This window comes from Musca autumnalis, unplaced genomic scaffold (genome assembly GCF_047663935.1).
Source record: "Musca autumnalis isolate F117 unplaced genomic scaffold, ASM4766393v1 scaffold_2, whole genome shotgun sequence".
Taxonomy (NCBI): Eukaryota; Metazoa; Arthropoda; class Insecta; order Diptera; family Muscidae; genus Musca; species Musca autumnalis.
Genome location: NW_027411755.1, coordinates 131,230,222 through 131,253,946, shown reverse-complemented (window position 1 = coordinate 131,253,946; position 23,725 = coordinate 131,230,222).

Sequence of the window (23,725 nt, the reverse complement as noted above, 5' to 3'; positions counted from 1 at the left end):
TACCATTTAAATGAAAAAATAGTAGTGCAAATTATTTCGTCTGTAATATAAGTCTCAAACAAGGTTTACATCATTGTTAAATAAGAAGTGTTCGCTAGTATGAACTTTAAAAATTTTGCTCCGGTGGGCCCCATCCCCCATTGTACATATATAGTCTTCGTTGGGGTATTAAAATGTTCAGGCAAAGAATGGTCGGTGCCGCATAGTATCCCCCGCATATCTCGGTTTTGGGAAGTTTTAAGGTTTTCCCAACATTATCCAACCGAAATAGCTGATATTTATTATTTAATCTCTGTGGGATTAAAAGAATCAGCCCCAAAAATACTGTTCTACTTGATTTTCGAATTTTGATGATTATGTCCACAGTATTCAACCGAAGTGGCTAAGCTGGAGCTATAAATTATTTCTACACAGAAATGTCTGTATAGGTTTATGTTTTGATATCGCATACAGAAGGCACCTTCAGATCTTTGGTATTTTTAGTCTCATTATCCAACAGCAAGGATTGAAATCTGGTTTCGATATAATTAATGGTGAAGGGTATAAAAAGTTCCGACTGACCGAACTTATCGCAGTTTTCAATCATTTCTCATTGATATGTGACCTCCTTTTAAACGTCGTCGTGCGTACCACTGCACCATGTTGGCAGTAATTCGTTTGTTTGTCATGCATTCAGCTATGCTAATCTGACGGATGTTTTGGTTATAAACTTAACTCTCACAGTTATATTGTGTTATTAAAAAAACCTCTAATGGTGCTGAAATATTTGCTGTCAAACTTGAGCTAACTAATAATAACAACTACAACTCTTTGTGCATCACTACATTTAGATGTGCAACATATTTTATGGAATAACAGCAACTTTAATGGTAGAAAAATACAACAAGAACACTGATACCGACAATAGCGATAGAAACAACAGCGGCAGCGCAGTGCTATTGTCAACAACGGTTTTGTGAAAACTAACACTTAACTTTTTTGCAATTTCTTTTCTACAAATTTTTTGTTGTTCTCAACAACATAAAATTCACATTTGCTTATACAACTTTTGTTTTAGCAGAATGGAAAAGGTACTAGAAAATTTTTTCGAATGGCAACATAGAAAGTGGAAAATGCGATTTAAATAAATATTGTTGGTGATTGCTTTTTCCTGACGTTTTATGTGCATATTTGTAGTTTATGCTCAATATGTTTCAAAGTTAGTTCTGCTGTAAATATCAAATACTTTACTATAATTTTAAAATTTTTTTATTTATGATATGACTGAGGTTATTTTAGAACTTATATTAAATGAAATATAGCTACAAAAGATTCATCTAAAGTATTACTAAAAAAACGGAATAAATATTGTCCTTCCTGTCCACAATTTAAGGTGGAGATATTTTATGACCACTGATGCCTAAATAAGGTGAAAAAGCATATAAAAATAACTTCAATCGGTCTGCACCTTTATATGGGGTTATGTCAAAGTGTGGACCTATGTTGACAATTATTGGAGTAGAAGTTTTCTGACCACTGTGACCAGATGTCGAATTACAGATAGTTCGGTCGAAAATTGTAGCTAAAATCCTCAAAATACCGAAAATCTGGAGGTACCGTTATATTGTGGCTGTACCAAAACATGGAACTATGTTCACAGTTTTTCTTGGAGAAGTTTTGTGACCATTAGATCGGTTTAAAATTGTAGCTAAAATCCTCAAAATAACGAAAATCGGGAGGAACCGTTATATGGGGGCTATACCAAACCCTATGTTGACAGTTTTTGGAGGAGAACCCCAAAAGTCAAATTACGCTAGTTCGGTCAAAAAATGTAGCTATAATCCCCAAAATACCGAAAATCGGGAGTTACCGTTATATGGGGGCTATATCAAAACGTGGGCCGTATAGCCGATCTTAGAACGAGACCTGTCTAAAAAGACAACCTGTGGACGCTAGAGTGATTACAACAGACGAACAGACGGAGATGGCTATATCGACTCAGAATTTTATCCTGATCAAGAATATATGGTAAAAACCAAAAAATGTTTTACAATCGATAAATCCGAGTTTCATCCTTACAGAATTCGCGAACCATTAACATATTTTATAAAGTATGAATGTAATTCTTTAAAATGAAGTGTTTTAAGAGGGATCCCATAATGTCGATCATTAAAATTAATTTTCGTGGAAACTGTGTTGGGATCAATGTAGAAAAATGGGTTAAAATGGGTTGAATCCAACAAGTTTTTTTATGTTCCCTCCCGATTTATGGCTTAACCTTACATTTCATAGACATAGACCCAAAGAAAGACGCAAAGAATGCTCCATGGACAACATGATACTAGTGTATGATTTTCGATATATCCACCGCATCTACCTAAAATTGATGCTGATATTTTGAAGCCGGAATTTCGGGGTTTTTTGAATTTTTTTAATAATCCGGACGGGCAACAATATAATATTCACAACTAAAAATAATAGGATTATAGAACTCGTGATTCTACATCGTTTAATGGATATCTCATGAGTGTGCTTTATACAGCATCCTAGCAATTGGAGTCTAAAGACCAAAACTGGATGCGTGAATTTTAAAATTTAATTTTAAAATTTACAAGTGTCATTGAATTTCCTTTGAACCCCGCGTGAATTTAGTTCTTTTACGCGACGGATCTTATGAGCCCTTCCGCGGTCGAATCCATTCACTAAAACCGCGGATATAGATACCTTGAAAATAGGAAAATTATCAAAAATATATGTTGAGAAATCCGCGTACTAAACCGCGATTTACTTTAAAGTTGTTTACGTAAATGGAATCCATTATACGCGATTATAATATTTGCGAAAACGCGTGTCATAAATTACAGAGATGTGGAAGCACACCCGCGGTTCTAGAAGAATCTATTTTAAATATTTGTATATTAAATATTTGTATATATTGTATATATGGGTGCCACCGTGGTGCAATGGTATGCACACCCGCCTTGCACACATAAGGTCGTGGGTTCGATTCCCCGGCCACGCAACATCAAAACACTTTTCAACGGTGGCAAAATACCCCTCAGTAATGTTGGCGACATTTCCTGAGTATTTCAGCCATGTAAAACTTCTCTACAAAAGTGGTGTCTTAGACACGCCGTTCGGACTCGGCGATAAACTGTAGGTCCCATATCATTGAGCTAATATGAATCCGGGGTGCACTCATTGATATGAGAGAAGTCTCCCTTGTCCCTATGGGATGTTGTGGAACAATTATATATATATATATATATATTGACGTACATATTTATGATGGGTGCTACTGAAACCGGATGCGCATCAAAATCGTATGCACATTGCGAGACTTTTACCCACTTTAAGGTTTTTTGCATTGTTTGATGCAACTGGCGGCACACTTTGGCCGCTGAGTGAAACATCGAAATATGCATAAATATTGAAAGAGATTGATTCGCTGTATCCAAAAACGGATGCGAATCAACTGATTTTAACTAATTCGCGAATAATAGGCTTTTTAATTTTCACATTTGTTGAATGGTTATAATTTCAATATTTCTCTTAATTTCCTATCCTTATAAGTTATCACAGTAAGCAGTTAAGCTCTCGCGATGGTAAACCATATTTCTTGATGAAGTTTTAGCAGTACACCTTAATTATTGTATGGGATTTTAGCGAAATAGTTGAAGAACTCACAAATATTTTTTCCAGTTTTTCGAATCAAACCAAAAACAAGTAAAAAAGCGTTAAGTTCGGCCGGGCCGAACTTTTCATACCCTCCACCATAAAATATTCTGAACTAAAACGGTTTAGTTTTCATTCCTGTCAAATAACTTTTGGGAGGTACCGTTATATGGGAGCTATATCCGAACATTGTCCTATGTTGACAATTTTTGATGAAGAGGTGTTGTGACCACTAAGAACTTCAAATGTCAAATTACTGCTAGTTCGGTTTAATATTGTAGCTAAAATTATCAAATTACTGAAAATCGGGAGGTACCGTTATATGGGGGCTTTATCAATACATCGACCTTTCCTGACAATTTTTGGTGGAAAGGTGTGGAGACAACTAGGAATTTCAAATGTCAAATGTTCAAATTACAGATAATTCGGTTAAAACTTGTAGGTAAAATTCTCAAAATACGGAAAATCGAGAGGTACCGTTATATGGGGCTATACCAAAACATGGACCTATGTTCATAATTTTTTCGAATATTAGTTTTTTGGTCACTAAGAACCCTAAATATCAAATTATAGCTAATTCGGTCTAGAAATGTGACTTAAAACATCAAAATAGCTGAAATCGGCCGATAACGTTAATGGTGGCTATTCCAAAACATGGACCTATGTCCACTAGTTATATAAGTTTATTGACATTTAAGAACCCGAAATGTCAATTTATAGATAAATCGGTCTGAAACACTTAAGAACCCTAAATGTCAAATTATAGCTACATCGGTCTGAAAATGTAGCTAAAAACGTCAAAATACCGTAAATCGGGGGTACCGTTATATGGGGGCTATACCAAAACGTGGACCTATGTCCAAAAGTTTTCTTATATAAGTTTATTGACACTTAATAACCCTAAATGTCAAATTATAGCTAAATCGGTCCGAAAATGGAGCTAAAAACGTCAAAATACCGTAAATCGGGGGTTACCGTTATATGGGGGCTATACCAAAACGTTGACCTAAGTCCACAACTTTTGTTGTATAAGTTCATTGACACTTAAGAACCCTAAATGTCAAATTATAGCTACATCGCACAGAGGACGAAATCATTGATCTAGCGGCGCGAAAGTCAAAAAATCAAAGTATAAAATTGCGAAATGTTTTCCATTATATCGATTACAGACACTCTACTGACTAAGATTTTGTTTTTACTTTTTTGTTGTTGTAAATATTCACTCAATTATTCAGTGTCAAGTGCAATCAATTTTGACGGATAAGTTTTTAATAAAATTGTTGCTAAAAACCTGATCTCATATTTGTTTAATTGTTAAATAAATTCGTAATAAAACTAAACAAAGTTTATTTTTTATTGATAGGGGAGGGTTTAAGTTAAATTAAAATAAAATGTTTGGGGCCTGAAGTTACATAGTTATAAAGCAATAAATTTTTTAAAAATTATTATTTTTTGTATGTTTTTAGTGCAATATACTTTTGTTGGATGGAGCGTAACTACGAAGGTCCACCGAGGTTCGGTCCAGTTATTTTTTTAATAATTAAATTGGATTCCCTAGATTCCGAATAATCGAAATTTAGCTGCAAATAGCTGCAAATCTTCCTGATAAATGGTCTTGAAAAATAGCTTAAATCCTCAAAATACCCAAAATCTGTCGGTACGGTTATATGGGGGCTATATCAAAATGTAGACCTATGTTCGCAATTTTTGGTGGAAAATTTTTGTGTCCGCTGGGAACTCCAAATACCAAATTACACATAATTTGGTCGGAAAATGTAGCTTTAAATCCCCAATCTACTGAAAGTCGGGAGGTACCTTAAAAGGGGCCTATACCCAAACGTGCACCTATGTCCACAGTTTTTGGTGGAAAGGTTTAGTGATCACTAGGAACCCTAAGTACCAAATTACAACTAATTTGGAAGGAAAAGGTGGCTTAAATCCTCAAAATATTGAATATCAGGAGGTACCGTTATATGGGGGCTATATCAAAATATTTGCCTATGTTGTTCATATTTAGTCCATAATTACCCACAGACACAGATTGAGTTTGTGCAAAATTTCAGAAAGATATCTTCATTCGTTTCCAAGTTATTAATTTTGCGCCGCTAGATCAGTGGTTTCGACCACTGTGCATCGGTCTGAAAATGTAGCTAAAAACGTCAAAATACCGTAAATCGAGGGGTACCGTTATATGGGGGCTATACCAAAACGTGGAACTATGTCCACAAGTTTTCTTATATAAGTTTATTGGCACTTAAGAACCCTAAATGTCAAATTATAGCTAAATCGGTCCGAAAATGTAGCTAAAAACTTCGAAATACCGTAAATCGGGGGGTACCATTATATGAGGGCTATACCAAAACGTGGACCTATGTCCACAACTTTTGTTATATAAGTTTATTGACACTTAAGAACCCTAAATGTCAAATTATAGCTACATCGGTCTGAAAATGTAGCTAAAAACGTCAAAATACCGTAAATCGGGGGTACCGTTATATGGGGGCTATACCAAAACGTGGACCCATGTCCAAAAGTTTTCTTATATAAGTTTATTGACACTTAATAACCTTAAATGTCAAATTATAGCTAAATCGGTCCGAAAATGGAGCTAAAAACGTCAAAATACCGTAAATCGGGGGGTACCGTTATATGGGGGCTATGCCAAAACGTGGACCGATATAGCCCATCATCGAACTTGACCTGCCTGCAAACAAAAGATGCATTTTCCCAAAATTTCAGCGTCCTATCTCCATTTTTGTGGATGCTAGAGTGATTACCACAGACGGACGGACGGACGGACGGACGTGCACAGATTGACTCAGAATTTCACCCTGATCAAGAATATATATACTTTATAGGGTCGCAAATCAGTATTTCAATGCGTTACAAACGCAAAAACAAACGTAATATACCCTCCATACTATGGTGGAGGGTATAAAAATATATTTGCAACAATATTTTCCAACAATAAGTTTTTCTCTTTTGTTGTTGCTATTATATGCAATTTATGTACCCAATCTCTATGAATTTGGTATCATATTTTTCTACGCATTGTCTAGATTCCGTATATATTTTTAATTTATTTTTCGGACTCTGGGACAGGATAATTTGGAATTACTTCAACATTTTTTTTATTATTTGTTGATTTTCCGCGAAAATAATAATAAATTTAATAAATATTTAAACATCTACGAATAGATATGGAATGCTGTTAACGATTTATGCATACATTTTCTCATAACAACAAATAAGATATTTTTAAATATTTTTTCTTTATATGAGAATAAAAACCGCTATAACTTTTGCGCGCATCGTCCAATTTTGTGAACGCGAACAGAAACCAGAATTTTTTCCTTAACTCTATGCCAAAAATAGTAGATGAGCTGACAAAAAAAATTTAAATTTTTCAAATGGAATTGCAAAGGATTTTTGGTTTTTACCATATATACTTTATAGGGTCACAAATGTATATTTCAATGCGTTAAAAATAGAATAAGTATATAATTAAAAAAAATTAAGTAACAGTGTTTTTATTTATAAATGCACTTAAAAGTAGATAATAATTTTCCATGATGGAATCTCTCAAATAAAACGCTTGCCGCTCAATATTGTCACAATTTTTAATTCACATGCAAGCGTTTTATTTGAGAGATTCCATCATGAAAAATTATTTTCTACTTTTAAGTGCATTTATAAATAAAACACTGTTACTTAATTTTTTAAATTATATACTTATTTTCTAGTTTTTAGTGCATTGAAAAATATAACACTGAAACTTATTAATTTTATAATTATTTTTAATTGTTTGGTAAATACATTTTTAAGATTTACAATTTTATTTCTATACTAGTGGACCCGGCGAACTTCGTCTCGCGGTCATTAAAGGTACATTGAAGTTGATTATTTTCCTTGCAATTCATTTATTATCATGGCTATTGCGAGACGAATTTGAAACGAAATTACTTAAATTCGAATACATTTTATATTTGTTGTTATATATAAAGTTTTTTTTTTTATATCTTCAAGTATAATTAAAGTTGTATTCCGTTTGTAACACTTCGAAATATTCTTCGGAGACCGTATAAAGTATATATTATTCATCATAAAATTCTTAGTCGATATAGCCTTTTGAAATCAAGAAACAGCTCGCATTGCTTTCATTTTGGTACAGAAGTTTAAATTACTCCTAGGATGTTTATATAACCCATTTTCAAGGCTATGTATATCGATCCATGTTTTGATATAGCCCTCATAGAACGCCACCTCACGATTATAGGTGTTTTTAAGGGTTTTAGTCACATTTTCTTACCGAACTGGCTCAAAAATTCCGTATTAAGTATTCTTTGGAGCTACATAATATTTTCCCATAAATTTTTCAGTAGAGATCCACGTTTTGATATAGCCCCCATAGAAGATACCTCCCGATTTGCAGTATTTTGAGGATTTTAGCCACATTATCGTACCGAAATTACTGAAGTTTGGTATTTAGTATTCGATATGGGTAATAATTCATACCAAGAATTGTAGGTATAGAAGAGGTACATTCGATTTTGAAGCTTTTGGCAAACATTATTCATTTTAATACCCTCCACCATAAGAGGTTTGCCATTCCGTTCATTCATTCATTACAACACTACTTTTTGTCTGAGAATAAAGTATATACATATGTATATTATTGGTAGGCATACACTTGTAATTCGATTTAACTATGTCGGTCTGATGAAATGAACATAGAACTCATAACGAATTAAATTTTATTTAGTCATTTGTAGTAATCCTAAGATAATTTTCTAACTGAATAAGCTTTAATCTCACATTTAAAGTTTCCAGTGGTCAGAAAACTCCACGAAAATTTTTTGGCATATATCCCCATTTCGGTATACCCCAAACATAAAAGTACATCCTGATCTAATTTGCCGTTTAAGGAGGCTAGTATTTAAAAAAACTTATCGGCAGAAATTTTAGACATTGGTCCATATTTTCTTCTGACAGAAAGTGCAGTCATTTGGTATTGTGGGTTGTCAGATTGGAAGGTATAACCATGCCGGTCGATGTGATTTTTTAAAAGATTTTTCTACAGTAGTGTCGATAACTTGGTATTTCGGATTCTCAATGGGTAGAAAACCTCGACACCGAAAAAGATTAATATGGTTCATATTTTTGTATATATCCCAATTGAAGGAACCTCCAGTTTTTATGACCTTTGAAGGTTGAACGCGCATCGTCCAAATGGAATGAACGTAACATGGTATTTCGGATTCAGAATGCGTAGAAAATATTGATGTCTCATTCGTATTAAACCTGGTTTAAAAGAAACTTAGCAGTTAGCATATTCCACGGCTCCTGGGAATAAGTAGTAGAGTTTAGTTTTTTCAAAATCGAACAGAAACTAATGGCCTGTTTCTCTAAGACGATTCGAATTCAAATTCGTTCGAATTACTACCAAACTTCTGTTTGTGTAGAAAATGTTTGTTTGATTGAAAACAAAAGTGAATGAAATATTTTTCAAAGAACATATGTTTGGTAGTAGTTCGAACGAATTTGTATTCGAATCGTCTTAGTGAAACAGGCCATTATAGTACCGTTTTACTAAGGTACAACTCGTGGTGGTGGGTATAAAAAATTCGGCCCAGCCGAACTTGCTTCTTTCGGTTTAAAGTACCACAATGAAGAGAATTTGAGACAAGCATTGATCTAATCAAAAGCTTTGGAAACTGATGTACATTGGACGGTTTTCTCAAAAACAACCAACCTTTTGCATTTATTATCTGTCTTCATAACCACCTCGGTTTCGCATCTCGTTATTCATATTAAATATGGATCCCTTGATTACGCACGAACTCTATGCAATGATGTGAATAATGCAAGTTGTTGAGTTGATGAAAATAAGAATGTGTTAACAAAGATCCAAATCGATGGTGAATCTGGCAGTGGGTATGTGGGGTCGATGACGACGAACATAACAATCAATTTTGGGTTACATAAATAATAATTAATCCGTTTAATCCGCGTTCTACAATAATATTAACTTCGAATTCATTTGAAAACATACGTTATGTTCTGCCTGGAACGCTGGCGTACTTCCTATTAGATTTTCCAAAAATAACAACCCAGAGAATGGTAACATCAATTGAAGCTGCTATTAACCTCTTAAAATTATGACCAAACTCACGTCTTTTAAATTATTTTTCGCAATTAATTTGAACAAAGAATTGTTTGAATAAAATGAAAACTGACATTTATTAAATTAAATAAAACAATTTTATAGAACTTTTAAAAATTGACAAAGAGATCTTTTAAAAAGTCAATAGCATGTGTTGCATACACCATTTTCGACAAAAACCTGTAAAGAAGTGACACGATATACTCCGAACGCAAAAGCTCGAGGGAAATGTGTGAAAAAATTGACAATCTTCAAAAAACATTTTTGCAAATTTTTCGCAGATTTTCCCGATTTTATCCTTTTCTGCCATGGGACCATTCCGAATTGGTGCGAATTGTTAAAATCTGTTCAGCCGTTCTTGAGTTATAAGCGTAGTAACTAACATCATTTTTTTATATATATATAGAAGATATACTTGAGATTATAAATGATATTTAATGATGGGCTTACATTTATTAATTAAATGTATAATGTTAGTAAAAATTTATTTAGGTTGGTAGTTTCTCATCCTATTGATTTCAGTTAACGCTTCGTTATTGCATGGCTCCATTCCTGTTAGTTTCGAGCAATCCAGTTCTTCTATTCTTAATCCATCCAGCGATCTTATACGACTCAATGCCACATGTGCTTGCCCTTCTTCGAAAAGCTTGGATCCTAGATATACCACTTCCACCGAACCTCCGAAAACCCACCGACGAACAACCTCCTCCGAACTTTCCCCTCTCAACATGCTCTTTCCATTTTCAACGGAACCCCATAAGCAATTTAGGTCGAAAATGTAGATACAAACTTTAAAAAACCTGAAATTGGGTGGTACCATTTATAGGGGCTATATCAAAACCTGGACCTATGTCCACAATTTTTGGTGGAGAAGTTGGGAACTCGAAATCAAAGTTACAGCAATTTCCGCCCAAACATTAAGACAAAAAAACTTGAAATCTGGTGGAGCCGTAATATGGGGGCTATACCAACACCTGGACCTATGTCGCAATTTTTGGTGGAGAAATTTCTGTACCACTGGGATCTCCAAATGCCAAGTTACACGCAATTCGGTATAAAAATGAATATAAAAGCCTTAAAACACTTGAAATCGGGCGGTACCGCTATATGTGGGCTATATCAAAACCTGGACCTAGGTCCATAATTTTTAATGGGTACGTTTCTGTACCATTGGAAACCCTAGATGTAAAAAAAACAATACGGACCATACAGTGTAAAAATGGACCAATCTTGGTTTTGATTTCATATTCATGTATTGTCATCCATATCTGAAAAGTGTGCAAAGTTTTAGTTCGCTTGGTCAATTACAACTGTGCTAAAAATGAGTTACCAGATTTGAAAAGCATGTAAAATTGAATACTGTACAACACTGTAAAAATGGACCAATTTTGTTTTTGATTTCATATTCATGTATTGTCATCCAAACCTAAAAAGTTTGCAAAGTTTTAGTTCGATTGGTCAACTGCAACTGTGTGAAAAATGAGTTACCAGATTTGAAAAGCAAAATACGGGAAATCGGGTGGTACCGTTATATGGGGGCTATAGGGAAAAATGGCCCCCTATTGATTTTGGTTTCATATTCACGTATTGTCATCTAAATCTGAAAAGTGTGCAAAGTTTTTTTTCGATTGGTCAACTGCAACCGTTTTCAAATCAGTTACCAGATTTGAACTAAACACACACCAAAGCAAGTTAAATAAAACCCTTCAATAATAATAAAAACAAACTTAATATATGGAGGGTATACTATGGTGGAGGGTATAAAAATCACCATATGACATTATGTGAAGAGGGTATTATAAGTTTATTTTGGCCCAAAAGTTTGTAACACATGGAAACAATAGTTGTAGACCTTTACTTATATACACGTATACCCAAATGAATATCTCAATGAGCTGAGTCGATCGGATTGTCACCGAATTCATTTTGGTGATGGTCGAATAATGTTCAGATGTCAGAATGGACAACAAAATTATTTGGAGAAAAAATTACAGTTTAATTCTAAGGCAAATATCTCTGTTGTCAATGGAAGAAGATAATATCGACACCTCCAAATAATAGTATGCTAAGTCTAAAAAGTGAGTTTTGCAGGAGAAGCTCTCAAAGTTTGGAAATTTTTTTGAACTTCAGTACTATGCTAAGTCAATATTTGTTTATAACTTCTGTACGGATTGACCGATCATTACCAAAATTAGACAGAATTTAAATTAAAGGACGTTCGACACCTCCAAATAATAGTTTGCTAATTCTGAAAAGCGAGTTTTGCAGGACAAGCTCTAAAAGTTTGGAAATTTCTTTGACCTACAGTACTATGCTAAGTAAATATTTGTTTATAACTTCTGTTCGGATTGTCCGATCATTACCAAAATTTGACAGAATTTAAGTTAAAGGACGTTAAATATAAAAATGTAAAGAACTTGAAAACATGCTATGTCGACTTAGCATACTATTGTTTGGAGGCGTCGATATCACCTTTACAATGATGCAAAGGAGGTTGACGTACGTGGTCAAACAACGGAAATATCGCAATAGACGCTAATCCATCCCAAATTTTCTGTTGACAAATATGTACATAGGTTTTCGTTCCACCAAATACATGAAATCTATCGAATATATGTATATGTACAGGCCAGGAGTCTTGCAAATTTAGTCGGAGCCGGAATCGTGGAAAAAAGCTCGACTCCGATTCCTGGCAACAATTTGTTCTACATTTATAAAAAATGTGATCAATCAAAAAAAATCAGTTAAAGGACCATAATTTAAATACAACCCTTTTAATCTCTATGTGGATTACACAATACATATCAGAAACATTTTTGGGTCAATTGATTGTTTATAATACATTAAATAGGTCATCTCATAGAAGGCTCACTGGTTATTCCTCCTGTTTCTATAAGATGTCATTAATGTCTTTTGTGAAAGGACCGGATGGACTTCTAAAAAAGACCAACTGGAACAACTGATCTTACTAGGCGTCGTGCTGAATTTGTATGAGAAAATTTATATTTTTTTAAGATGATCTTCCTGCCATTTTTTTAGAATACACCCTTTTTGTATGCTACGAAAAATGTTGGTATTTTGAAGAACCAAGCATATTTCACGAGGAAGTCTGTTTTTTATAACAGAAGAGCATGTAAGAAAACCAACTTGACCTTTTGTCTCTCTATGAAAGGACCTACTCTTTTTAAGAACCGTTCCTAGAAAGTTCCAATACGTTTTTACAGACCAAAACCCCAGAAAAATTTTTAAAGAAATTTGACCTCGGCCATTTTGATCTTGAAGATGAAGAGCTTCAATTTTGCATTCAAGGCTAAATCTAATTTTTAACGGTTTGGACTTAAGTCTTTTGTGGCCCATAACCTCGAAAGTGCATGTGATGGAGACACGTGTCTTTTTGGCTTTCTGTCACATTGCGGTGTTATAATTTGTTTAATTTTCCATGACTCAAAAAAATACAAACAGTGTTATCGGACGTCAATTAGGGTAATTTGGTACTTCGGGTCTCATCGTGTATATAACACGTAGGTCTTTGTTTTGGTAGAGAAACCCCATGACGATACCGTCGAACTTTAGTTATTTTGAAGGGGTTTGCTACATGTTCATACTTAAACGGGTTTTACCTTGTATTACGGATTCCAAACGATAGAAACCCTCCGCTAAGAAAACGAACGATATAGGTCCATGTTTTGGTTTACCTCCCGATGTAAGGTATCATGAAGGTTTCACACTGAAATTACTGTAATTTGGATTTTGTATTATCACTAGGTAAATAACAGCGAGGTAAACCTAACTGATTAGTAAGTATTTGGTACATTTTGAGTGTTGGAATTCATTTTCGGTGTCGACTCCGGAGTTGGAGTCGGAGAAAAATATATTGGACTGGAGTCGGAGTCTGACCAAAAATGGCTCAACTCGGAAACCTTGGTAGAAGCTAAATCGATTCTTACTAAAACAGCATTCATTCTTTTGACAAACAAATGCACATCCTCAAAATTCACTCGGATAAGCTAATAAATTCGACCTGTACTTTGACTGCAAAAACACACGAACAGAAGGCAGACGGGCATGCTTAAATCGACCAAGGAAGTGATTTCCTGCAGACAAGCCCAAAGCTTCGCGGGACCCACCAAATGTAACTTTTTTATATCAATAAAGATCAATAATAATAACAAGTAAAAAAGCGTTAAGTTCGGCCTGGCCGAACTTTTCATACCCTCCACCATAAAATATTCTGAACTAAAATAAAATAATTAGTTTTCATTCCTGTCCCCAACTTTAAGTGGGTACGTTAAAATGTCAGATAATGTACATAAAATGCTTCATTCGGGAGGCCCTTTTATGGTGCCTATATCTAACTATGTTTGTTGAAAATTTTTGGTGGGCTAGAAATTGGAAGGTACCGTTATATAGGGGTTATAATAAAACATGGACCTATGATGGGAGCCATTAATGTCAAATAACTCCTAATTCGGTTAAAAATTGCTGCTAGAATCCTCAAAATACCGAAAATCGGTACATAACGTGGGAACTTCAAATGTCATTAACAGCTAGTTCGGAGGTATGTGGGCTATAAGAAAATATTAACTTAAATGAACAATTTTTGTTGCAGAATTTTTTTTTTTTTTGTAGAATCCTCAAAATACCGAAAATCGGTACATAACGTGGGAACTTCAAATGTCATTAACAGCTAGTTCGGAGGTATGTGGGCTATACGAAAATATTAACTTAAATGAAAAATTTTTGTTAGCTTTTAAATTTCAAATTACAGAAAGTTCTTCCAAAAAATAAAGCTAAGGTACGGAAAATCGGGAGGTTTGTTTTGGGGCTAAACCAAAACATGGACCTACGTTTGTTAAACATTTTAAGTAAAATCCTCAAAGTACCGAAAATCGGGAAGTATTGTTATATTGGGGCTATGTTAAAAAATTGTTGATGCAGATGTGTGGTGACCACTACAACCTTCAAATGTCAAATTATATATGGGAGCTATATTCGAACATGGACCTATGTTGACAATTTTTGATGGAGAGGTATTGTGACCACTAAGAACTTCAAATGTCAAATTACTGCTAGTTCGGTTTAATATTGTAGCTAAAATCATCAAATTACTGAAAATCGGGAGGTACCGTTATATGGGGGCTTTATCAATACATCGACCTTTCTTGACAATTTTTGGTGAAGAGGTGTGGTGACCACTAGGAATTTCAAATGTCAAATGTTCAAATTACAGATAATTTGGTTAAAACTTGTAGGTAAAATTCTCAAAATACCGAAAATCGGGAGGAACAGTTATATGGGGCTATACCAAAACATGGACCAATGTTCATAATTTTTTCGAATATAAGTTTTTTGGTCAGTAAGAACCCTAGATATCAAATAATAGCTAATTCGGTCTAGAAATGTGACTTAAAATGTCAGAATACCTGAAATCAGGCGGTAACGTTATATGGGGGCTATTCCAAAACATGGACCTATGTCCACTAGTTATATAAATTTATTGACATTTAAGAACCCTAAATGTCAATTTATAGCTAAATCGGAAAATGTATCTCAAAACGTCAAAATACCGTAAATCGGGGGTACCGTTATATGGGGGCTATACCAAAACGAGGACCTATGTCCACAAGTTTTCTTATATAAGTTTATTGGCACTTAAGAACCCTAAATGTCAAATTATAGCAAAATCGGTCTGAAAATGTAGCTAAAAACGTCAAAATACCGTAAATCGGGGGGTACCGTTATATGGGGGCTATACCAAAACGTGGAACTATGTCCACAACTTTTGTTATATAAGTTTATTGACAATTAAGAACCCTTAATGGCAAATTATAGCTAAATCGGTCTGAAAATGTAGCTAAAAACGTCAAAATACCGTAAATCGGGGGTACCGTTATATGGGAGCTATACCAAAACGTGGACCTATGTCCACAACTTTTGTTATATAAGTTTATTGACACTTAAGAACCCTAAATGTCAAATTATAGCTAAATCGGTCTGAAAATGTAGCTAAAAACGTCAAAATACCGTAAATCGTGGGGTACCGTTATATGGGGGCTATACCAAAACGTGGACCTATGTTCACAACTTTTGTTATATAAGTTTATTGACACTAAGGAACCCTAAATGTCAAATTATAGCTACATCGGTCTCAAAATGTAGCTAAAAACGTCAAAATACCGTAAATCGGGGGGTACGGGTAACTTGACCTGCCTGCAAACAAAAGACGCATTTTCCCAAAATTTCAGCGTCCTTTCTCCATTTTTGTGGATGCTAGAGTGATTACCACAGACGTACGGACGGACGGACGGACGTGCACAGATCGACTCAGAATTTTACCCTGATCAAGAATATATATACTTTATAGGGTCGCAAATGAGTATTTCAATGCGTTACAAACGGAAAAACAAACTTAATATACCCTCCATACTATGGTGGAGGGTATAAAAAATTTATGTATATACCTAAAACGAACTATGGGTATATCTCCTTCCTTATGCATGTTACATATATTGTAATTTGGTATGCCGCATTTTCTGAGTAGGAGAAATCTTCTTACCTACATCTGTGGACATAGATCAATGTTTCGATACAGACCCCATAAACGGCATACAATAGCACTATGCAAAATTGTAAACCATAAATTACACTGTGATACAAATGTTGACAAAAAATTTTTGCAGGGGTTCTGATGAATAAATTCTGTTTTGTGGGAGTCCATGGAAGACGAAAATACCTTTGGTTTCTTAGGGTCACTTCGCGTTTTGATTTTATAGCGGTAAATGTAGTGAAAAACGGGCTTTATTAGATTTTCAACTTTAAACGGGTATAACTTCTATTTTCCACAACGAATTTATACAATTTATTTTTTATTTGAAAGGGAAGCATAATTCAATACAACTTGTGGTGGAGGGTATAGCAAGTTCGGCCTGGCCAAACTTAATGCCGATCTTGTTTGAATTTTAAATTAAGTAAGTTTAATTTAAGTAAGTTTAAATTAAGTAAGTTTAATATAGAAGTTTATATCACTTCTAGGATATTTAGAATTGACAACGGGCAATATCGGCTCACGTTTTTTATATGATCCATAGAATCGTACTAAGTTTCATTAATTTGAAGGATTTAACATCATTATTTCACCGAACCTTGATAAGGTTTAATTTTTATTCTACGTTGGGTTTAGTTTGGTGTTTAGTTTACGTTGGTTGAATATAATTCATGGTTGAATATATAAAAAGTTCGGCCCAGCTTCCTTACTTAGCGCTTGTTTATACTATTTTACCTACAAACTGATAGTTTGTGTTTGCACAGGCTAACAAACATCCCCGCTAATTATACCCTACACCACTATGTGGGGAGGGTATTATAAGTTGGTTTTCGCCAAAAAGTTTGTAACGCATCGAAATAATGGTCGTAGACCCATACTTATACATACCAAAATGAAGGTTAGGTTAGGTTTGGGGATGTGCAGCCACTAACTTGTGACTGCGTCACTCAGAGACCTTCCGGTTCATTATGATCATCCAGTAGAGAGAAGAGGAAAAAGCTGTAAAGAAAAGAAGAGATGGAAAAGGGAGGAGAGAGGGAAGAAATAAAAAGAGGGAGTTATTAAAAAAATAAAGAGCAAATAAATTACAGAAAGTTTAAGAGGGAAGAATAGTTTTAGAGAAGGGAAAAAAGTTTTATTTTGATGGTAGGCAGAATATTTGAAAACATCATTTACGCGTTCAGGTTGCGCTGTCCCATCCACTTCAGATTTTTGATGATGTTGTAGGTCACAGCAGGTTGAGTAGAAAGTTAGACACGGTGGAAAGTGAACATCTACTAATCTATGTCGCCTACGATCCAGGGCTGGACAACGACAGGAGGTGCTCGATCGTCTCCAACTCATCCTCATCCTCACAGAGTCTGCAGTAGTCAGTAACATCCTCATCCCATTTGATGGTAAATGCCCTGATATAGCAGTGTCCAGTGATGACTCCCGTCGTTACTCCAACTTCGGCTTTGCTCAGGTTCAACAGAGAGTGCGTTCTTTTGACTGACAGAGACGGCCATATGGATCTTGCCACAATGCACCTAGGTTCATTATGCCACAATTCACTGGCTCTTTCGTCAGAGAACGCTTCAATTTTTTGGAAGAAATGACAGATGGGTGGTTTGATGGAGTCAGCGATAGCTAGATCTGTAGACCGCGATCCTAGTCTATCTAATTCATCTGCTCTTTCATTACCCAGAAAGTCGCGGTGTCCTGGTACCCAGCATAGCCGAAAACCGTTAGTTAGCGTTTCCAAGGCTGATCTACACTTAATGACGACATCGGATTTGATGTTGCAGGATTTGATGGCTTTAAGAGCCGCTTCACTATCCACAAAGATAGTCACCGGTTCAAAGATTACTGCATCCAAACTTTTTATCAATTCCGCTGCCTTCCAAATCGCGAAGATTTCAGCCTGGAAGACACTACAGTTGCTGTCTAGCTTCAAGATATAGCCTTTCACAGTAGACGCCAGCCCCGGTACCTTCCTCCATCTTGGAACCGTCTGTATAAAAAGCCAGACCGTCCAGAGGGGGGTTACTGCGGTTTCAGTCGTTTCTACTAGGAATAACGACGTCTATATCGTCAAATCTCAGGACTTGTGATATATAGTCGCTCAGTTTCCCGCGTTGGTTCATATTTATACCTGATTCGTTCAGGATACATCCATGCCCATAGGCACAACCGCGCCAGAGATCCTGTTCATGCAGCCGTATGGCACTGCGTGTTGCCTGACACTTAATGCTGAGACTCAATGGTTTGCGTTCAGAGCAGCCTGTGGTGTGCTCCTGGTGGCTCCAGTTATGAGAATCGCGGCAGCTCTTTGCACCTTGTCAAGCCTACTGGATGTCGATTTTGGATAAGATGGGTCTAACCACGGTGTTATACAACCAGTGTATAATCGATGAGTTTAGACCCCAACTTTTCCCAATAGAATTCTTACATGAATAAAGTGCAATCAATCCTCCCTTCGCCCGCTCCACCCCAAAATGAATATCCCGATCTGGCTATGTGTGTGCGTCCGTCTGTCCATCTAAACCTTGTAATCACGCTACAGGTCGCAATTTTGATCGGATCGTCACGAAATTTTGGATGTTGATGAGGGTCCCAGAGGGGAAGAAGCCTATTGATTTTGGTGATGGTCGGATAATATTTAGGGGTCCGAATGGGCAAACAACTTATGTGGATAAAAATACAACGTTTTTTTCCAAGGCGAATATCTCAGCTTCTGTATGGGGTATACCAAAAGTAAAACCCGACAATGAAAGTAGAAAATATCACCTTTCTAATGATGGAAAGCAGGTTCTCGTAGGTGATCAACCAACGAAGATATCATAATAGTCGCAAATAAAACCAAAATTTTCATTTTTGCGATTTTAAATATAATGACGAATATCACAGCTTTGGCTGGGGACTTTCCAAAAGCAAAGCCGGCGTATGAAAGTAGAAGACTCCATCTTTACAATGATGCAAACCAGGTCGGCGTAGGTGACCAAATAACGAAGATATCGCAATAGTCGGTAATACATCCCATTTATCCATTTTTTTGGAAATCACGCTAAGAGTCGCAATTTTGATCGGATCGTCACGAAATTTTGAAGGTTAATGGGGGTCTCCCAAAGGAAGAAGCCTATTGATTTTGGTGATGGTCGCATAATACTTAGGGGTCATAATTTGCAAAAAACTTATTTGGATAAAAATACAACGTTTTGTTTCAAAGCGAATATCTCAGCTTCTATATGAAATGAAAATGTTGTATTGTTATATGAAACTAAAATTAATTTTTGCTTGAATTTAACGCCTCCCGCTTAATAAAATACATGTAAGATAATTAACATGTCAGAAAATTAATTAAAATATAATTCTATTCCCACTACCAATAGTTCAAAGAACGATTATTGATTTTTTCGAATGAATTAAACGATGAAATAAGACAATAAAAATAAGGAAATAAAAATTATATTTTTCGAAAGTGGAGGAGTCCTCTCCTTGAATAAATGTAGAGGAAACATATAGCAATGGTCCCTAAAGCATTAATTTTCTACTGCAACTGTTTTATTGAAGCGCCTGAATTTTCAGCTTTACAGCAGCACTTCAAATAACGTAGGTGGTACACAATTGATCAAAAGTTTGTTTGTTAAAATGTGACATAAAGTGCCAAAAACATGAAAAAAAGATCCTATGGAACAAATCAACAACCTTTTGTATTTATAAAAATTTGCCATAACTTCTAGACTATAGCAGATATCTGACTAAAATAAACTCCTAATATATTCTTTGAGTTTAGTTAAGTTAAACTGAGCTCTTAAAGTATTAGATTTTTGCACCACATCTACCCTGTATGGACTAAAACATTAACTTGAGTTTTTCTCGAAACCGGCAAATGGCGTATGGAACACTTAAGCATGACACCGACGATATGTTGATAATGTTCTGCGTGGAGGTTTTCTACCCATTTATGTGAAACAGCAATACATCTTCAATGGGAGTTATACTAAAACGTGCATCTATATTTACAATTCTCTATAGGTATGTTTTTTTCCACGTCGAATACAAATTTCAACCATTTCGGTAGGAAAACATGGCTTAAAACCATCAAAATATCGAACATCGGGTATCGGGTGATGCGTTTTATGGGGATATATCAAAAAGTGTGTACTCCCAACGAAGACTAAACACCACATTAGTAATATCGGTTATATAATGTGGCTAAAACACTCAAAATTCCGAAAAACGGGAGGTACCTATACTCTAAACTTTTTGCAACCGTAAAAGGGCTATTTCAAAACGTTTACCTTTAACGTAAATTTTATGCAGGAATGCTGTATATCCCCAGAATTATTCTGTAGTATAATTCGGCTAAAACCTTCAAAATACCAAAAATTGGGAGCTACCGTTCTTTGGGCTGTATCAAAACGTGCACCTATACTGACAAATTTCTTCAAAACACCGAAAGTTGTGTGGGTTCATTCAATGGCGGCTACATGAAAACGTTGAGCAAAACAGAAAAATTTTATATAAAATGTTTGACACCACCAACGAAGGATTTATACTAAATTTCAATCGTTTTAGGTCACAAGCGTCAAAATACCAAAAATCGAGAGCTATCGCTATGGAGGCTATATGAAGACGTGCCATGTATCGACAAATTTCTTGTAGAAATTTTAGTTTCCCCAACGAAGACTGAATACCAAATTTCAGCCATTTCGGTGGGATATTGTGACCACAACCTTCAAAATACCGAAAATCGGGAGGCATCGTCTTATGGGGGCTATGTTGAGGCGTGGAGTTATACTGACAAATTCCGTGTGGAAAGTTTAATTCACCCAACGAAGACCAAATACCAAATTTCAGCCATTTTGGTGGGTTATTGTGACCACAACCTTAAAAATACCGAAAATCAGGAGGTACCCTTCTATGGGGGCAATATAAAGGCGTACAAATTTCTGGTGGAAATTTTCAGCCATTTCGGAGGAAAATTGATGAGGCAACTACCTTCAAAATTCCGAAAATCGGGAGGTACCGTTCTCTGCGGCTATATGAAGGTGGTGACCTATACCGACAATATTGAGGCCACAACCTTCAAAATAACGCAAATCGGAAGGTATCGTTCTATGGAAGCTATATAAAAACGTTGGCCTATACCGACAAAATTTTGGGGAACACGTTGTATACTACGAAGACCAGGTAGCAAATTTCAGCCACTTCGGAGTGATAATGAGGCTTAAATCTTCAAAATACCGAACATCGGTTGTTACCGTTCTATGGGGGCTATATCAAAACGTGGACAGATATGCGCCTTTTGCGATATCAAACATCGTTGGAGTTTTATCGTTGGAGTTGAGTTTAATTACCGAAGAAAAGGACGACGACGATTCGAACCCATACAACCGCCAATTTATGTGACTAGTTTTGCTGTTAGTTTGCAGCTCATCAGACGTATCGGCTGTGGGAGTGGCTTCTCTGTCATCGAACATTTTTCTTTCAAATGCAACGTGTTTACTGCAATGAAATAACTTTTAGCCTAGTAGTTCAAAAGTTATAACATTTTGCCAGAAAAACAAATTCTGAACCACTGTGCGCTAATAGCATTCAAAAATGATGACCGGTGGGCCATTCTAGTATAAACGTGTTCAATTCGTCCAGTATTCCTCACCATAATAAATAAATAATTAAAACAAACACTCAATATTTTGTCTGAAGCTTGAAAGTGCGTTTTGTTCAGTAGTATGAGAAACGAATTTTGCCGGTCCCACTAGGCTTTGTTATAAACTAAAAATCATAAATTGTTGATAAAATCCTTTCTACGAAATGATGTCATGCATTATTAAATGAACTGCGTTCAATTTATTTATTTCGAAACTATTCATGTACTCGTACGTCTCTTGGTTCCCTCATACGAGTATGAATCGCTTTAAACAACTACAATAAGAAACCACTGTGTCGTATACATTCGATACGAGCACAAACGGTGAATTAATTATACGCTCCAACGTTACACACACTTTGTACGCTACGTACATAGTATGTAGAAGAGGTGTGAATGCAAATGAATAGTCTTCGTAAAGAAATACTTTTAACCCACATCCATACATATGTGTGGATTGGTGGCGACAACGATGTTGAGACTGATGCAAATAAAACGCTCAATGAATTTATTAAAACGACAGCTTAATTAAGTGAAGAATGTTAAGGGCAATACAAAGGTACCTCTGAAAGGTACAACTAAAGAGAAGATGAAACGAGATGAAATCATTTTACGACTGGAATCAAGTTCAATAAATATATTTGATAAGGTTATTATGAGTTTCTGTAACTTTAAATGGTTTCAAATATTATCTGTGGCCATGCCAACAAAATTTTTTTCCGGTGGATAAGTTTTTTGTACCAACATGTAATATTTTTCAAAGATGGAATAATAATATTTGCATGTATTACGTTTCTGTCTTATATAAAAACAGCTGCAAAGTTACGACTGAGAAACTTGTAATTTACCTACTAACGCGGTTCCCACATAGAAATAAGTCAGTAATAATGCATTCAAAATTTTAAGACAGACCTTGGGTAGGGAAGTTTTTATGTTGGTACACATTTTCTACTTTATGACGTTCAATGAATTGCTTTATTACAAATATGGACAACAAAGCATATTGCTATATCAAGATTTTTTAAAATAATAATTTGAGCGGAAACTGTGGTCGAATTAATGTAAGAACAAGCAAGAACGGCTTAAAGTTCGGCCGGACCGAAATTGTTATACCCTCAACCACGAGTGGTATTCAGCCATTTCGGTGGGTGTTTGTGGCCACAACCTTCAAAATACCGAAAATCGAGAGGTACCGTTCTATGGAGGCTATATTAAGGCGTGGACCTATACCGACAAATTTCATATGGAAAGTTGTATACCTAAAATGAGGAATAAATACCAAATTTCAGCCATTTCAGAGAAATATTGAAGCCACAACCTTCAAAATACCGAAAATCGGGAGGTACCGTTCTATGGGGGCTATATGAAGGCGTGGACCTGTACCCGCAAATTTCTGGGGGAAACGAAGAGTAAGTACCAAATTTCAGCCGTTTCGGTGACACAATAAAGCTAAAACCTTCAAAATACCGAAAATCGGGAAGAACCTTTCAATGGGGCTATATCAAAACGTGGACCGATATAGCCCATTTGCAACACAAAACATTTCAGTATACTTTCAAAATTTTTCTCACTAACGGTTCCAGAGATATCGCGCCTTGAAAAAGTCAAATTCTGTAAAAACTGTATGCAAAGAAATACTCATAACTTCTCTAATATTGATCCAATTTGAAAAAAAAAATCTTTTTTGTATTTTTTGTTGTTTTATCAGCAATCTAATAAAATATAGAAC